Source organism: Pantherophis guttatus, chromosome 18 (assembly GCF_059756535.1).
Source record: "Pantherophis guttatus breed Tessera chromosome 18, ASM5975653v1, whole genome shotgun sequence".
NCBI lineage: Eukaryota > Metazoa > Chordata > Lepidosauria > Squamata > Colubridae > Pantherophis > Pantherophis guttatus.
The window spans coordinates 5,639,119-5,656,252 of record NC_142080.1 but is presented as its reverse complement, the minus strand read 5'-3'; the positions used below and the strand labels follow the sequence as shown (position 1 = coordinate 5,656,252).

The following is a 17,134-nucleotide window of genomic DNA, read 5'->3' as shown; positions in this document are numbered from 1 at the left end:
GGAGGCAGTATACCTCTTCCAAAAGAGCAGCACATTCGTCTTGGACTCTTGGATTGGGCGCTTGGGTTGTTCCCCAGGACAGCAGGGGGCTTCTCCATCATTTGGGATTGGGGGTGGGGGGTGAGGCGTAAAGGCCAGTTAGGAAAGAGAGAGAAAGAATAGAGAAGTAACTGGGGGGACGGGACGGAGGGTCCCTGGCCCAATTGTGGATGGGGATCGAGCCCTTTTTGGGGGTCGGTGTGGGGAGGTTGCAAGAGGGAGGAGAAAGGGCTGGGGCAGGTTTGCAAAAAAACACCTGGGGCTGTTTCCCAAAAAAAAACGAGGTTGGGAGAAATCCTTGGGCGAATTTCAAGAAAAGGTGATTCACCTCCTGCTTGGAAGAAGAAAGGGAAAAAAAAAAGAACCCCAAAACTTTCTTCTGATTGGGAGGAATTCGATTGGAGGAGAAGGGGGGGGGAACCGGGGTGCCTCCAGAATTCTTGGCAATAACATACCATATTTTTTCTCTCTCTTTCCTGGCAATAACATCACTTTTTTTCCCCTCCTTTTCTTTCTTGGCAATAATAACATATTACTCCACCTAATTTAGCATATAGGGAAAACAAAGGTGTCTTAAATTGGGGGGGGAGGAGGGGGAGGGAAACTAAACTCCGTTTTAGGGTGGTCACTTTTGGGAAGGAGATGTGGGGTTTTTTGGACTTCCGTGAAAAGAATGGGCTGGGGTGAGGATTCGGGGAGCTTGCGTGACACAACATAGGGAAGTGTGTAAAAAGGTATTTTTAGGAGTTCCTTACCAAATGCTGCCAAAAGGGGAAATCTGCACAAACCAGAGAATTGAGAATGCTAGAGAACTTCAGTGTTTATCCTTTTGGGGACATTTTGCTAGAAGTAACCTGAAGTTTTTGACATCTTCCCCCGGCATGAATTAAAATAACTATTGTTTTTAACCAAGAAGGCTCCTCTTCTAGTTGCAACAGGTCTTTTCATTTGCAAGCTTGTTCTAGTAGGGCCTGCCAAGCCACGTTTCTCTCCTAATCCTGGGCCGTCTGGAGAAAGCTGGTCTCGGAAGCCTGCCCCAAGATCCGGAGAAACTTAAGTTGGGTTATGTCTAGTCTGTTGAAATGAAGGACTAGGGGAGACATGATAGCAGTCTTCCAATTTCTCAGGGGCTGCCCCAAAGAAGAGGGAGTCAAGCTATTCTCCAAAGCACCTGAAGGCAGGACAAGAAGCGATGGATGGAAACTAATCAAGGAGAGAAGCAACCTGGAATTAAGGAGAAATTTCCTAAGAATTGAGAACAATTAACCAGTGGAGCTGTGGATGTTCCATCATTGGAGATTATTAAGATTACGCGTTTATTCAGCTGAACAAAGACGGCCCCCCTTTTAAAGAAAAGGAAGCCCAGAATGGCTAGAAATCCTTATATTTATACTGTTCGATTATGTAAGCAAACCACCTGGCAAAGCTGGCGCGCACATTTCCTGCTCCAAGGTCCCTTCCCAACTCTGGCATTCTGTTCAGTTTCTTTGGTAGATTTACTTTTTATCCTTTAGGGCCCCCCCCTCCCCAAAAGTGATGCAGTTGTGATGTATATGACATCCAATCTTTATGCAATCATTATGTATATTGTATGTGGTGTATATTCTATTAATATAGCGGCTTTGTGTCCACGCACAGCCGGATTTGTGGTTATTGTGCAACCTTGTTCTTAAGTAATCAAAGGTGTTGCTATCAAAGGTTTTGATGACTATCTCTTGTAACATTAATGCTTCGATTGTCTGTTGTGGCTGCAAGAGTCTTTTGTTTTGACTTGGCTAATCCAATCCACGCTGGTTTGGGCCAAAGAACGGGTCCATTTCATAGAACTGGAATTGGTGGTTGGGCGACAACCGCCAGCGGCATGCTGGGAGATGTAGTCCAACCACAGTGGGAAAACTCCGGGTTTTTAAGATTTTTATCCTTAAGGATGGCTGGGGTCATATTAGGAAGAGGTGGCACCTTTAGCATGCAAAGCAGGTGGGATCCCCAAGAGACGATCATGCTTCCCATTAAGATTATAAAAAAATGGCTGTTATTTATACCCCTGCTTTTCCACCATAGCGGTTTTAAGGCCAGCCACTGAGCACAGATAAATTTAAAAACAATTACACTCCCTCTTTTTGCAGAGCAGCTTTCCAGTGTGCTGAAGGTCAAAATTGTTCCACTCGGAGACAAGACGGGCTTTCGCACTCGGGGCCATCCAGCTTGGGGGGGTGGGGGGAAGGGAACTGAATTTGGCATTCTGCTGATCAGAAGGGTTTTTAATCTCACTTCCCTACCCAGAATTCCCTACGGTGTTGTGGTGATTGGTCCTGGAGCATCACAAATGCTGTTTCATAATGTCAGCAACATTTAGCAGGGTGGATTTCAACTCCCAGAATTCCCCAGCCAGCATGCTTTAAGTCGGGTAGACTTCAATTCCCAGAATTCCCCAGCCAGCATGCTTTAAGTCGGGTGGACCTCAATTTCCCAGAATTCCCCATCCAGCAGCCTTTAAGACGGGTGGACTTCAATTCCCAGAATTCCCCAGCCAGCATGCTTTAAGTCGGGTGGACTTCAACTCCCAGAATTCCCCAGCCAGACATGCTGGCTGGGGAATTCTGGGAGTTGAAGTCCACCCTGCTGAAAGTTGCTGACACTGATTCGGTAGATAACAAGTAGTGGAAAATTGATGTTGGCTCCCATCTGGTGCACATTAGCTCATATCTGCTAATTCTCTTCTTTCCAAATTGATTTAAGCTTTTAAAATAAGCTCCTTGCTGGGATAAATCCTCCAGGGTCCACGACAGGTATAGGCTATAGTTCCTGGTGCAAACCTTCCCCAGTTAGTAGGATGCCACGTTCACACATCCTGCTCAGCCATGATGTGGCTTAATATGCTGCCTGCCCCTCCAGGCAGGGTGCTTTGTGAATTAAGTTTGATGCTCAGTCGCTCAGCCCCAGCTCACGGTTCCTTAAGACAAGCCCTACTTAAGCAAACCACGATCTCTGGCCAAGGGTAAGTCAGGCCACTTTGCATTACAATGAAAGGAAACAGCAACAGCCCAGTTCAAGGTTGGTGGCTCTACAGGGAGTCCTCGACTTACGACCACGATTGAGGCCCCAAAATCTTCGCATGGCTAAGCGAGACAGTGGTTCAGTGTGTTTTGCCCCGTTTTACGACTTTGCTTGCCACTGTTGATAAGGGAATCACCGCAGATTCTTAAGTGAATCTGGCCTTCCCCTTTTCTGCCCGTTTTTTTTAAAATCAATTTTTATTGATTTGTATCTCGCCTTTTGCTATTTTTACAGAGAATTCAAGGTGGTGAGCATATCCGAGACGCTTTCCTCCTTCTCCTATTTTCCCCACAACAACCTTGTGAGGTGGGTTGGGCCGAGAGAGGAAGGGGCTGGCCTAAGATCACCCAGCTAGCTAAGGCAGGCCTAGAATTCCCAGTCTCCCAGTTCATTTTCTTCCCCTTCCCAGTTTACCAATTGGGAGGGGGGCTGTGGACAGCATGATGAATTATTAGCCAGATTAAAGACCCTAGCAGAGATTTTGTTGAGGGAGGATAGATTGAAGAAATTCAGCTTGGGAGAACCTTTGCTTCGCTTCCCTAGCATTGCTAAATTACTCCTTTGAGCATTGAAGCAGGCTGGATTTTGCCAGCCTGTTTTTTGCGAGCTATTTATTTGTTTGGGGGTGTTGTAAACAGGATTCTCAGAAAGCCAAAATATACTTCGCTCTGTCTGTCTATCCAAAGATCTGTCCAGTCCCTTCCCAGACTCTTGAAAGCGGCTCTTATCGGGTAGGAAAACAGTCACCTTATAATTGCTTTTTTTGGTCCTTTTGCAACTAACATTAAACTGATCCGTTTGGGGGTACACTGGTATAATTTTAAATCGTTTTTTAACTGGGTTATTGATTTTAATTTTGTATTGTATTGTGATTTGTATTGAAGTTGTCATTTTGTAAGCCGCCTTGAGTCCCTAGGGAGAAAGGCAGCATATAAATCGCAATAAATAAATAAATAAATAAATAACAACTTGGAAATATATACCAAGTCTGGCATGCCTGCTCCACCGTCAATGGTAGATTTCTCCTGCAGAAGGAGGTACAAGTTGCCTCCTTAAATCAGATTTGAAGGCCACCCAGGCCAGAGTCTTTGAAGTTGACCACTTTAAGGGGAGGGGATTTCAACTCCCAGAATCCCCCAGCCAGGGTGCTTTAAGACGGATGGACTTCAACTCCCAGAATCCCCCAGTCAGCATGCTTTAAGACGGGTGGACTTCAACTCCCAGAATCCCCCAGTCAACATGCTTTAAGACGAGTGGACTTCCACTCCCAGAATCCCCCAGTCAACATTTATTTTATTTTATTTTATTTATTTGATTTGTATACCGCCCTACTCCCGAAGGACTCAGGGCGGTGAACAGCCAACAATAAAATACATAAATACACAAAATTTAAAAACCCGATAAAATCAAATTAAACTTTTTGGCCCAGACAAATTAAAATACCCCAATAATTTAAAACATGCTTTAAGACGAGTGGACTTCCACTCCCAGAATCCCCCAGCCAGCATGCTTTAAGACGAGTGGACCAACTCCCAGAATCCCCCAGCCAGCCATGCTTTAAGACGAGTGGACCAACTCCCAGAATCCCCCAGCCAGCCATGCTTTAAGACGAGTGGACTTCCACTCCCAGAATCCCCCAGCCAGCATGCTTTAAGACGAGTGGACTTCCACTCCCAGAATCCCCCAGCCAGCCATGCTTTAAGACGAGTGGACTTCCACTTCCAGAATCCCCCAGCCAGCCATGGTTTAAGACGAGTGGACTTCCACTCCCAGAATCCCCCAGCCAGCCATGCTTTAAGACGAGTGGACTTCCACTCCCAGAATCCCCCAGCCAGCCATGCTTTAAGACGAGTGGACTTCCACTCCCAGAATCCCCCAGCCAGCCATGCTTTAAGACGAGTGGACCAACTCCCAGAATCCCCCAGCCAGCCATGCTTTAAGACGAGTGGACTTCCACTCCCAGAATCCCCCAGTCAGCCATGCTTTAAGACGAGTGGACTTCCACTCCCAGAATCCCCCAGTCAGCCATGCTTTAAGACGAGTGGACTTCCACTTCCAGAATCCCCCAGCCAGCCATGCTTTAAGACGAGTGGACTTCCACTCCCAGAATCCCCCAGCCAGCATGCTTTAAGACGAGTGGACCAACTCCCAGAATCCCCCAGCCAGCCATGCTTTAAGACGAGTGGACTTCCACTCCCAGAATCCCCCAGCCAGCCATGGTTTAAGACGAGTGGACTTCCACTCCCAGAATCCCCCAGCCATCCATGGTTTAAGACGAGTGGACTTCCACTCCCAGAATCCCCCAGTCAGCCATGCTTTAAGACGAGTGGACTTCCACTCCCAGAATCCCCCAGCCAGCCATGGTTTAAGACGAGTGGACTTCCACTCCCGGAATCCCCCAGCCAGCCATGCTTTAAGACGAGTGGACTTCCACTCCCAGAATCCCCCAGCCAGCCATGCTTTAAGACGAGTGGACTTCCACTCCCAGAATCCCCCAGCCAGCCATGGTTTAAGACGAGTGGACTTCCACTCCCAGAATCCCCCAGCCAGCCATGGTTTAAGACGAGTGGACTTCCACTCCCAGAATCCCCCAGCCAGCCATGCTTTAAGACGAGTGGACTTCCACTCCCAGAATCCCCCAGCCAGCCATGCTTTAAGACGAGTGGACTTCCACTCCCAGAATCCCCCAGCCAGCCATGGTTTAAGACGAGTGGACTTCCACTCCCGGAATCCCCCAGCCAGCCATGCTTTAAGACGAGTGGACTTCCACTCCCAGAATCCCCCAGCCAGCCATGCTTTAAGACGAGTGGACTTCCACTCCCAGAATCCCCCAGTCAGCCATGCTTTAAGACGAGTGGACTTCCACTCCCAGAATCCCCCAGCCAGCATGCTTTAAGACGAGTGAACCAACTCCCAGAATCCCCCAGCCAGCATGCTTTAAGATAGGTGGACTTCAACTCCCAGAATTCCCAGGAGTTGAAGCCCGCCCCTCTCAAAGTGACCAAGTTCTAAAAAAGCCATCGGTCCAAGATGATCCCTCAATAAATGCCCTTTCTCAGCCTTTAATCTGCTCTGTGAGATCCAGCAGAGCTAGTCCTCATTAAATTCACTTGTCCGTAAGACTATGAGGGGCTGATCTTCCTATATTTTGCTCTGGGTCAGGGAGCCCAATTAACAGCATCTGTCTAAACATGACCCCTTTTCCCTCCAGCCCACGGCCAGACCGTGTTTAATTCCATGTATCTTTGGCCGGTTTGAAGCCAAAACACCTTAATTAAATGGCCTTTTGCACTCCGGAATCAAAGGGGAGATTAGCAAAAATCTGTGTTTTTTTTTTCCCCCCAGCAGTGGGAAACGAGGCAATTTTCTGAAAAAGAAAAAAAAGGGGGGGGGAACCCAACAAACACAAACAACAGCCCTTACTGCCGCCACTCCTCGAAGCAGATGGAAGGCGATTCCTTTTGGGAAAAATAACATTAGTAGTTTACAACCGATCGGGCCTCTTTTGCAGTGGCAACAGCTGGGCATCAGCGCAACACCGTTTTTTTCCCCCCAGGATGAAAAACAAACAAACAAACAAACAAACCACGAATTGCAATCAGGTTGTCGAGAGGGAGATTTCATCATCCCAGGTTTTATGAGCATCGAAAAGAAAAGAAAACACTGCCCAATCTTAGTCCTCGATTTACGACCACAATTGAGCCCGAAGTTTCTGTTGCTGAGCGAGGCAGTCGTTAAGTGAGTTTTGCCCCACTTTCTCTCCCCTCCCCCACATCCCCCCCACTGTTATGTGAATCACTGCAGTTGCAAAGTTAGTCGCAACGGTTGTTAAAACGAATCTGGCTTCCCGCCGTTAACATCGTTGGTCGCAAAAGAAGGTCGCAAAAGGGGATCGTGTGATTCCGGGGACCCTGCAGGCGTCTTTAAGGCAAACCAGTGGTCAAAAGCGTCCCAATTTTGATCAGCTGACCATGGGGCTACTCGCTATTGCCAACGGTCGTAAGTGTGGGAAATGGTCGGGAGTCACTTTTTCCAGTGCTGTTGTTAACTTCAAACACTCACTAAAATGAACTGTTGTATATATATCGAGGACTGCCTGTGTACATGTGCAGATGGAAAGTTGGGTTGTTTTAGACTTGGGCCTATTGCATTTTTTTTATTCAGTTTGGTTTGTTCCTTCCCTCTTCACGGTGCCAGAGGTGGGTTTTTCAGCAGGTTTTGACCAGTTCTGGAGAACCGGTAGCGGAAATTTTGAGTAGTTCGGAGAACCGGTAGTAAAAATTCTGACTGGCCCAGCAGCCCCCATCTATTCTCTGCCTCACAATTCCCAGCTGATCAGGAGGAAATGGGGATTTTGCAGTCTCCTTCCCCTGGAGTGGGGTGGGAATGGAGATTTTACAGTATCCGTCCCCTGCCACGCCCACCAAGCCATGCCACGCCCACCAAGCCACGCCCACAGAACCGGTAGTAAAAAATTTTGAAACCCACCACTAGTGCATTCCCCGCCTGAATAGTGCAAAAAACAAGACAGCTCTATAAAGATTGTTTTTGCTTTCCAAAACACACTTGGAATATTGCATTCAGTTTTGGTCGCCACGATGTAAAAAAGATGTGGAGACTCTAGGAAGAGTGCAGAGAAGAGCAACAAAGATGATTAGGGGACTGGAGGCTAAAATATACAAAGAACGGTTGCAGGAACTGGGTATGTCTAGTTTAATGAAGAGAAGGACTAGGGGAGACATGAAAGCAGTCTTCCAATATCTCAGGGGCTGCCCCAAAGAAGAGGGAGTCAAGCTATTCTCCAAAGCACCTGAGGGCAGGACAAGAAGCAACGGATGGAAATTAATCAAGAAGAGAAGCAACCTAGAACTAAGGAGAAATTTCCTGTTAGAACAATTAATCAGTGGAACGACTTGCCTCCAGAAGTTGTGAATGCTCCAACACTGGAAGTTTTTAAGAAGAGATTGAACAGTCATTTGTCTAGAATAATATAGGATCTTCTGCTAAAACAGGGGGTTGGACTAGATGACCTCCAAGGTATCTTTCAACCCTGTTATTCAGTTGCCCCACTGCTAATGTGAGCCCAAACCAGAGAGTGCAAAATTTGGATGCTCTCCTGTCCATTTCTCCTCGCTTAAGACCAGCACACCTGTCCTCTGTCCACACACATATCGGAGCCCTTCCTGCTGCCTGGCAGCTGTTGCCAACTATTAGGCTCCCTTGCCAATGCTTTGAAGGCCAAACTTCAGCCCCTTCTCCCATCCTGATGCAATCCAGAGACGCTGGGGAACCTTTCGCCCGCATCTGTACGGCACAAGCGCGCCAAACAAGGAGCGGAAGCGAAAGGATTTAGGCCTTGCAGGTGTCCTTTAGCCAGCTTGGCTAATGATGAAAGATGGTGAAAGATCTTACATCACCCGCTCCGAGCCACGATTGCCTGTTCTCACTGGGGCCTCTCACCCTCTCGGGTACCGTTCCCCTCGCGTGGAGATGCCAAGCCTCGGAGGCTGTCGGATGCACATCCATCTTCGCTCATCGGAGGGTGTTATTGGTCCAGTTAAACAGCCGTGCTCCTTGCGCACATCTGGGCTGCCTTTCTTGTTGCCAAGAGGTAGTGGATCCTCCTCTTCGCGCACAGAGCAGCCGCGGAAATGCTGCTTGCAGAGCATGGGGTGGAATCTCTCATTGGTTCCGCCGTGGATATCTTCATGAGATTAGATTAGATTAGATTAACAGAGTTGGAAGGGACCTTGTAGGTCATCTAGTCCAACCCGCTGCCCAAGCAGAAGATCCGACATCATTTCTGGGCTGAGTTCTGATTCTGGGGTTTTATTATTTATTATTTTGATTTTAATTGGTTTTAATTAGATTCTTCTTTTATCATTGTCAGGCAACACGATTTTTTTATTATCACGATCAGGCAACTCAGCTTGGATCGTCAGAGGCATTTAAAAGAAAAAAATGCCTCTGCCGATCAGGCAACTCAGCTGGGATCGTCAGAGGCTTTTGAAAGCATTTTTTTACAACCTCTTCGCCGAAGAAGTTATAGAAAAAATGGTTTTAAAAGTAAAAAAAAAATGGCCACGCCCACCGTCACATTACCCCCCCCACCAAGCCACGCCCACAGAACCGGTAGTAACAAATTTTAGATTTCATCACTGCCTGTCTCTTATATTTTTTAGAACCCCGAAATAAGCACATGGCCTTATTTTCGGGGAGGTCTTATTATTTTGGGGCGTGTGGAGCAAGACGGGGCTCCTCTTGCCGTCTTACCCGATTTCCAGCTCTGTCTCCCTAACACTAACCAGAGGAAATGGCGGGGACCGGCTGCACATGTGGTTAAATATTTTCAGGGAGGGCTTATTTTCAGGTGAGGGCTTATTTTTGGGAGAGGGTTTATTTTTAGGGAAACACGGAAGGTTCAGTCCCCTTCACAGCCTTGTAAGTTTGATCCAGCTAGCGTCGGAGTTGTGGGGCGGAGAAGAGAGCATAAACGGGGCAAAGGGAATTGGAAAAGGGGGGCCAATCGGTAGCAACCCACCGAAGCCGGGATGCGGCATGCATTTCTAATTTTGGCATTCTAAGCCAGCCAAAGTGGAAGATCAGATAACAGAAGCGAGTCTGCAGCAGGCAACGATAGTAGACAGAACTGAATTAATGCATACCAATTGAGACCCAAAGGAATACTTGCCAGAAATGTGTTATTTTAAACATTCAGAATAGACTCATCTGAAATAAATCCTGTCTCTTCACCCCCTCCGCCCCCTCACTCCGCTGGGCCCGCTCCCCACTGAATTGGGTGCCAATCACACGTCTGACATCACCCCACGAAGGCAGAATGCAGGGGGGGCGGGGATATGCAGATGAGGGGGGCGAGGCAGCCTGTAAAAAATTTGGAATAAACCAGATTTGCGCATCGGGGTTTTTTATTCCTCCCCCTCGCACCTGCTAGCTAGTTTTGTTTATTTGACTTGCAAAGTGGATAGCCTGCCTTGCATTTCGGAAGAAGCCAAATCTGACTCAACGCCCGTTATTAGGGGAAGTAAACATGGAATCGGGCCGCTTTTCAGATCAGGCAATCGAAACATTAAAGGGAGAAGGGAAGGCTGTGGCTGATGGTTAAAGCAGAAGCTGGGAATCTTGCATCGAGGCAAGCCATGGCATTTTTGTTTGGTTTCAAGCTGGGTGGCGCCATCTCATTTAACCACGGTTAAACAAAGGCTTAATGCACTGGGTTATCCAACCAGCATTTGCGTTTGGTTTCGGGGAGCCCCCAGACTCTGAAGCGATGGGGGTCTTTTGCCCAAGACATCTGGAAGATGCCGCAGTGGGAAAGTCATCCTAAATCAATGTTTCTTAGCAGTGGCACACTTGAAGGTGAGTGGACTTCAACTCCCAGAATTCCAGCTGGCTGGGGAATTCTGGGAGTTAAAGTCCACCAGGGGTGAAATCCAGCAGGTTCTGACAGGTTCTAGAGAACCGGTAGTGGAAATTTTGAGTAGTTCGGAGAACCGGCAAATATCACCTCTGGCTGGCGCCAGAGTGGGGCGGGAATGGGGATTTTGCAGTATCCTTCCCCTGGAGTGGGGCAGGAATGGGGATTTTGCAGTATCCTTCCCCTGGAGTGGGGTGAGAATCAGTGGTGGGTTTCAAAAAATTTTACTACCGGTTCTGCAGGTGTGGCTTGGTGGGCGTGACATGACTTGGTGGGCGTGGCAGGGGAAGGATACTGTCAAATCTCCATCCCCTCCCCATTCCAGGGGAAGGTTACTGCAAAATCCCCATTTCCTCCCGATTAGATGGGACCCGGGAGGCAGAGAATAGATGGGGGCGGGGCCAGTCAGAGGTGGTATTTACCGGTTCTCCGAACTACTCAAAATTTCCTCTACCGATTCTCCAGAACTGGTCAGAGTTTGCTGAAACCCACCTCTGGTGGGAATGAAGATTTTGCAGTATCCTTCCCCTGGAGTGGGGTGGGAATGGAGATTTTGCAGTATCCTTCCCCTGCCACGCCCACCAAGCCACGCCCACAGCTTTTTACCTTGGGGCCAAGGTAAAAAGCACCCCAAAATTCACGTGCACTCAAGTTTTATAGCTTATAGAGCCGTGGATTGGATTCGGGCCCCTTTAATGGGGGCCGCATTCAGAGGCGCAAGCGATGCGCTCCGAGGGCCACACCCGAGATGTCAGCCCCCCTTCCTCACTCCCAGAAGGTGGCTACAACCGAAGACACATCTCTCGCGCTGGCTGCGCGCCGCCATCACACATTTCCCGCCACCGCCTTAGCAACAGGCAGTTTTGCTAGTTTTAATCAGCTCGAAAACTCTCGCTGCATAATTGGCGCCCGTGTGGAAGAGAAGTTGGTACCGATTGATTCCCCAGAGGTGGATGGAGGGGCACGCGGGTGAGAGCTGTGGCGTGCTTGCCTTTCCCCTTTCATTCCGTCTTTAATTTATGGGTGCATTTCATGCACTCCTTTCCTCCATACCTCAACGGGTATTTACAGGTGGTCCTCGAGTTACGACTGAGGCTCACGGATGCAGCCACCAAAGGTGAAAGCCAGGAAGAGAGGAACATTCTGGGTTTGACTTACAGGTGGCCCTTGATTTACGACCGCAGCGGAGCCCAGTATTTCTGTTGCTCGGCGAGACGGTTAGGTGGCTTGTTGTGCCCCATTTTACGACCTTTCTTGACACCGTTGTTAAGGGAATCACTGCAGTTGTTAAGTTAGTAACGTAGCTGTCCGGTCTAGCTTGCCCGTTGACTTGGCTTGCCAGAAGTTCGCAAAAGGGGAACACTTGACCCCAGGACAACGCAAGTGTCATAAATACAAGCCAGTGGCTAAGCGTCCGAATTTTGATCATGCGACCACGGGGATGCTGCAATGGTCATAAGTGTGAGAAACAGTCCAAAGTCACTTTTTTTCAGCGCCCTTGTAACTTCAAACGGTCACTAAACAAAACGATGGTAAGTCGAGGACTACCTGTATCTTGCTCGAAGCAATATAGACCTGCTGTCACATTCACCTCTGTGTGGAGTAATATCCCCTTCCTCTAAGGCAGGGGTCTGCAACCTTAACCATCAAAGAGCCATTTAGATCCGTTTCCCACAGAAAAGAAAACACCGGGAGCCACAAAACCCTTCCCCGTGCCTGACTTATTTCCTGAGCGAGCCACAAAACTAGCATATGTAGTTGAATTAAATGTTCTGTTCTCTTCTGAAACTTTTCTTGGATTTATCCATGGTTAGCCTACTGGGGGTTGAAAAGCTCAATAAATCGCATGCTAGCAGGTGTCACACATTGGCAGTTGCGACGCATATTTTGAGTGACAAAGAGCCGCAGCAGAGGGGTGAAAGAGACACATGCGGCTCCAGAGCTGCAGGTTGCTGACCCCTGCTCTAAGGTAAAGGTAAAGGTTCCCCTTGCACATATGTTCTAGTCATTCCCAACTCTAGGGGGCGGTGCTCATCTCCGTTTCAAAGCCGAAGAGCCAGCGCTGTCCGAAGACGTCTCCGTGGTCATGTGGCCGGCATGACTCAACGCCAAAGGCGCACGGAACGCTGTTCCCTTCCCACCAAAGGTGATCCCTATTTTTCTACTTGCATTTTTTTTTACGTGCTTTCGAACTGCTAGGTTGGCAGAAGCTGGGACAAGGAACGGGAGCTCACCCCATTACGCGGCACTAGGGATTCGAACCACTGAACTGCCGGCCTTTCGATCGACAAGCTCGGCGTCTTAGCCACTGAGCCACCGCGTCCCTTTCCTCTACCTCCCCTCCAAATCATTCATTTTTCTCTGTCGTTGATGGGAGGAGAGGACGCGCCGCAAGGCAATTTATTGTATAGTGCAATACTAATGCAATATTGGGTTTTCGTTTCAATTGTGTAGAATGCGAAGGATGGGTGCTTGTGTTTTATTTTTATAGCTATAATGTACACTGAAGATGGCATTTAATTTCGTTCTACGAGGTGCAATGACAATAAAGTAAACGAAACTATTCGTGCGTCGCTGACCCATATCGGAATAAGAGCCAAACCCGTAGAGACCGTAGGAAAATGGCATTGTGCTGGCTTGCAGACTTTATCTGGTTCAGCAAGGGCTCTGATTTTATGGGGAAGAATCCTTATATGCAGGTAGTCCTCGATTTATCAACCATTTGTTTAGCGATGGTTCGAAATTACAGCGGGCACTGAAAAAAAAGAGAGACTTACAGCCAGTCTGGAGTTTGGAGGCTTTCCAAGAAGAAATTGGGACTGCCATTTGTCAGATATGGTGTAGGGTCTCCTGCTTGGGTGGGTAGGACTACAAGGTCCCTTCCAACTCTGTTCATATGGAAATAATCAGTCCTCACAATAAAAACCCCTGCAGCATCTCCACGGTCGTGTGATCCAAAAAAAATTTGGGGGGGGGGTGTTGTGTTTAGCAACTCACATATATTTATGATTATTACAGGGTCACATGATCACCATTTTGGACCTTCCCAGGTGGGGGGGAGGAGCCAGATTCGCTTAACGACTATATGATTCACTTAACAACAGCAGCGATTCATTTATGGCAAAAAAAAAAAAAACCCAACAAGGTTATAAAATTGGGCGAGACTCCCTTGATAACTGCCTTGCTTAAGCAATGGAAATTGTGGTCGTAAGCAGGGATGGGCTGCTGGGGGTTCGGGAGAATCTCTAGCTAAGATTCTGTGCAGTTTGAGAATCCCCAAATCCCACTCCTAGCTGGCCCTGCCCACCCCGCCCCTCCCACCCATTTTGGATGCAGGTAAGTGCAGGGCGCGCGCGGAGGCTCGGGGAGGACGAAAAATGGGCCTACCGGAAGTTCGGGCCTCCGGAGCCTGGGGAGGCCATTTTTGCCCTCCCAGAGGCTCGAGGAAAGCCTTCGGAGCCCGGGGAGGGCAAAAATGCTCCCCCTCCGCCATGGTGCAGGAGGCCGACTAGGTCACGCCCACCATAGCCACGCCCACCCAGCAACTGGCAGAGAACCCCTTGCTAACATTTTTGAAGCCCACCGCTGGTCGTAAGTCGAGGACTACCTGTATTATTTTCTTAGCGGATAACGAAACCTGAACCGGGAACGGCGGCAGAGGGATTTAAAATTTAAAATAGCGATTTTTTAAAAGCTTCTTGGCTTGACTTTGTGGGAAAACGCCCTGCATAGAAACCCCAGAAAGAAGCTCCGTTTTTGTACAACTCTCTAAACAAGGTCAGTTAAAAGGCTTAAGAAGCATCCGATGAACAATATGCAAAGCTCGGTTAGTTTTAAAGTGCGGGTGGGTAGGGGGAAACGGGGAACGGTGGGGAGGGGGTTGTTTCATGTAGAATGCAGCCCGTTCCGTATTTATTATTCAAACCGGGAAACCGGAATAATCGCAATCATTCTCAACCTGCCTTTGGGAACCCGGGCCGTTCGTGCCTGTCAAGGCTCTTGAGATCTGACATTCTCTGGAAGATGCCATCTGAATGGCTGTGATGTTTAAAAAAAAAAAAAAAAAAATTGGAGGGAGCAGGGGCGGGGGACGGACGAACGACAAGACTGATTTACGGCAATTTGGGAAGTTTTGAAGCAGGCGCTGTGATCTCGCAGGGGGGCTGATTGTCGCTAGATACGCCGCTGCGGTTACCCAGAGATGGAAAAACCCGCGCCCGGTTGGGTCCCTTTCTTTCATTGGCGGTCGCAAAACATTGGACCATGAAGAATTTATAAGGCCGGGGATGGTTAAAGTTGCGGGGGCCCCCCACTCCTTAAAAAAAAAAAAAAAAGCAGCAGGAGAGGCAGCAGGTGGCAGATAGGAAACTGCTGGTGGGGGTGGGGGGCCCGGAGGAGGTGGGGCAGGGAGGGAAAAAAAAAAAAGGAAAGGAAAAAGGAAGGGAAGCATATGATGGAGGAAATGGTATGCATAATGAAGCGGAGGCAAGGAAGCGATTTAATAGGCATGGGCCCAGCAAGACAGCTTGCCGACTCAAATCTTCCATGAAAAGAGCCTTGTAAAGATAGATAGATAGAGATAGATAGATAGATAGATAGATAGATAGATAGATAGATAGATAGATAGATAGATAGATAGATAGATAGAGGGAATGGGGATTTTGCAGTAACCTTCCCCTGGATTTTATTATTTTATTAGTCGTATTTCTATGCCGCCCATGCTCCGAGGACTCTGGGCGGCTTACACCAAAGACAGTATACTAAATAGCATCTTGCCCCTCCTAACAATCTGGGTCCTCATTTGACCCACCTCGGAAGGATGGAAGGCCGAGTCAACCTTGAGCCGGTGAGATTTGATCCGCTGATCTGCTGAACTAGCAGTCAGCTGAAGTAGCTGCAGTACTGCACTCTAACCACTGCGCCACCTCGGCTCATTGGGGAGGGAATGGAGATTTTGCAGTATCCTTCCCCTGCCACGCCCACCAAGGCACGCCACACCCACAGAACTGGTAGTAAAAAAAATTTTGAAACCAACCACTACCTGGTTCCTTGCGTGTTTATAAAACAGCCAATAGAAAACTATCAAGTGTTCACAACTTTTAAGACTTGTGGACTTCAACTCCCCAGAATTCCCCAGTCAGCTGTGCTGGCTGGGGAATTCTGGGAGTTGAAGTCCAGATCTTTTTTTTAAAGTTGCTAAGGTTGAAAAAAAAAATCTGCTTTTTTTTTTTTGGTTTCCATCAATGCCACCTGCCCTGGCATTTGCGAACCAAAGACCCTCAAGAATATTTGAAGGAAGTCCAGTTGTTTGGGCACCAAGCCCTGTGTCCCCCTCCCCCCCCCCCGGGGTGCAGTCAGCCAGATGGGGCTGGCCAAGGTGACCGATGGATTTTTATTGCTTGGAAACTTATGTCCAAGGCTTGACAGCTGCTCAGTGGCTCCTGTTTCTTGCATTTGGGATTGTTTTGAACTTGCAAAAAAGAGGCTCCAACAAAAGAGGCTCCTGGCATCTGGTTTTTGTGGGATGTTTTAAGAAAAAAGACGGACGGGGGATGTCGGATTTGGAAAAGCTTTACAGGGGATAGAATGGGAGAATTAGACCAGTTTAAATCCTACAAGTGTAATTGAAGTTGGCCGCATAGAGATTCCTTATACCAGTGATGGCTAACCTTTTCTTCCTTGGGTGCCAGAAGCATGCGCGCGCGCTATTGTGCGTGCCAGTACCCATAGTGTAATGCTCGTCCTGCGTGTGCAACCCCCTGCGCATGTGTGCGCGACCCCCCCCTCCTCTTTTGTTTCCTATGGGAGGGGCCAATCACCTCTAAGGTGCGGTTACTCCCAAGTCGACTCTGCTTTCTGAGTTGTTCTTGTCTTCCGGCAGCTCTGCACATGCGCACACTGGGAACGGGCTCCAGCTGCTCCTCTGCCTCACTGCTGTCTTATCTCCCTCTCTGCCTCCGACGCAGAGCCCGCGTCCGAACGGGGAGGGGGGCTTTTGCAGTTCAGTCATTTCAAGAGTGGAAAGTTCTGCTCGTGACTGTAAGAGACTCTGTGCCAAGTTTGGCCTTCCCCTGCGTTTGGAAACTATTGACAATGGCAGCTTTCCAAGCGAGATAAGGTCTGTGTTGATAAGTATTCCTCTGAAAGACTGTTTGGACAGGCCTTGTTGACTGTGAATGAAAGGAATTCACAGTCGTATAAATAAAAAGAGGTTTTGCCGGGACCAAGACTCTGCTTCCTGCTTTTTAGGGAAGCCTAGGTCAGAACAGAAAATGGCACTGTGTACCCCCCAAAAAAAGACTAAGGATCTTTTTTCCTTTCCATTTCCCCGTTCTCATCAGCCAGGATCTACAGCTCCCTCCTTCATCGGCTTCTCTTCCTGTTCAAGAATAAAACAGGGCCATAAAGCAGACCAATTTACCGGTCTTAATTTGATCGGCTACATAAACTCCCTAATAAAAACTACAAGGGTATCAAGAAAGCCACTGGAGCTGGGTTAAAAGCGTTAACTCAGCCGCCCTGAGTCTTCGGAGAGGGGCGGCATATAAATATAAATTTAAATTAAATTAATTTCATTAAATTAAAGCAACAGGAACCTCTTTC

General features: G+C 48.3%; 2 protein-coding genes across 11 annotated transcripts in view; one reads left to right on the top strand and one right to left on the bottom strand.

The window, feature by feature from the left end:
• MACROD1 (mono-ADP ribosylhydrolase 1) overlaps window positions 1–17,134 on the bottom strand; it is a 257,629-nt gene that overhangs the window by 180,066 nt on the left and 60,429 nt on the right. The window lies entirely within an intron of this gene.
• FLRT1 (fibronectin leucine rich transmembrane protein 1) overlaps window positions 1–17,134 on the top strand; it is a 120,223-nt gene that overhangs the window by 95,851 nt on the left and 7,238 nt on the right. The gene's annotated exons all lie outside the window — the stretch shown is intronic.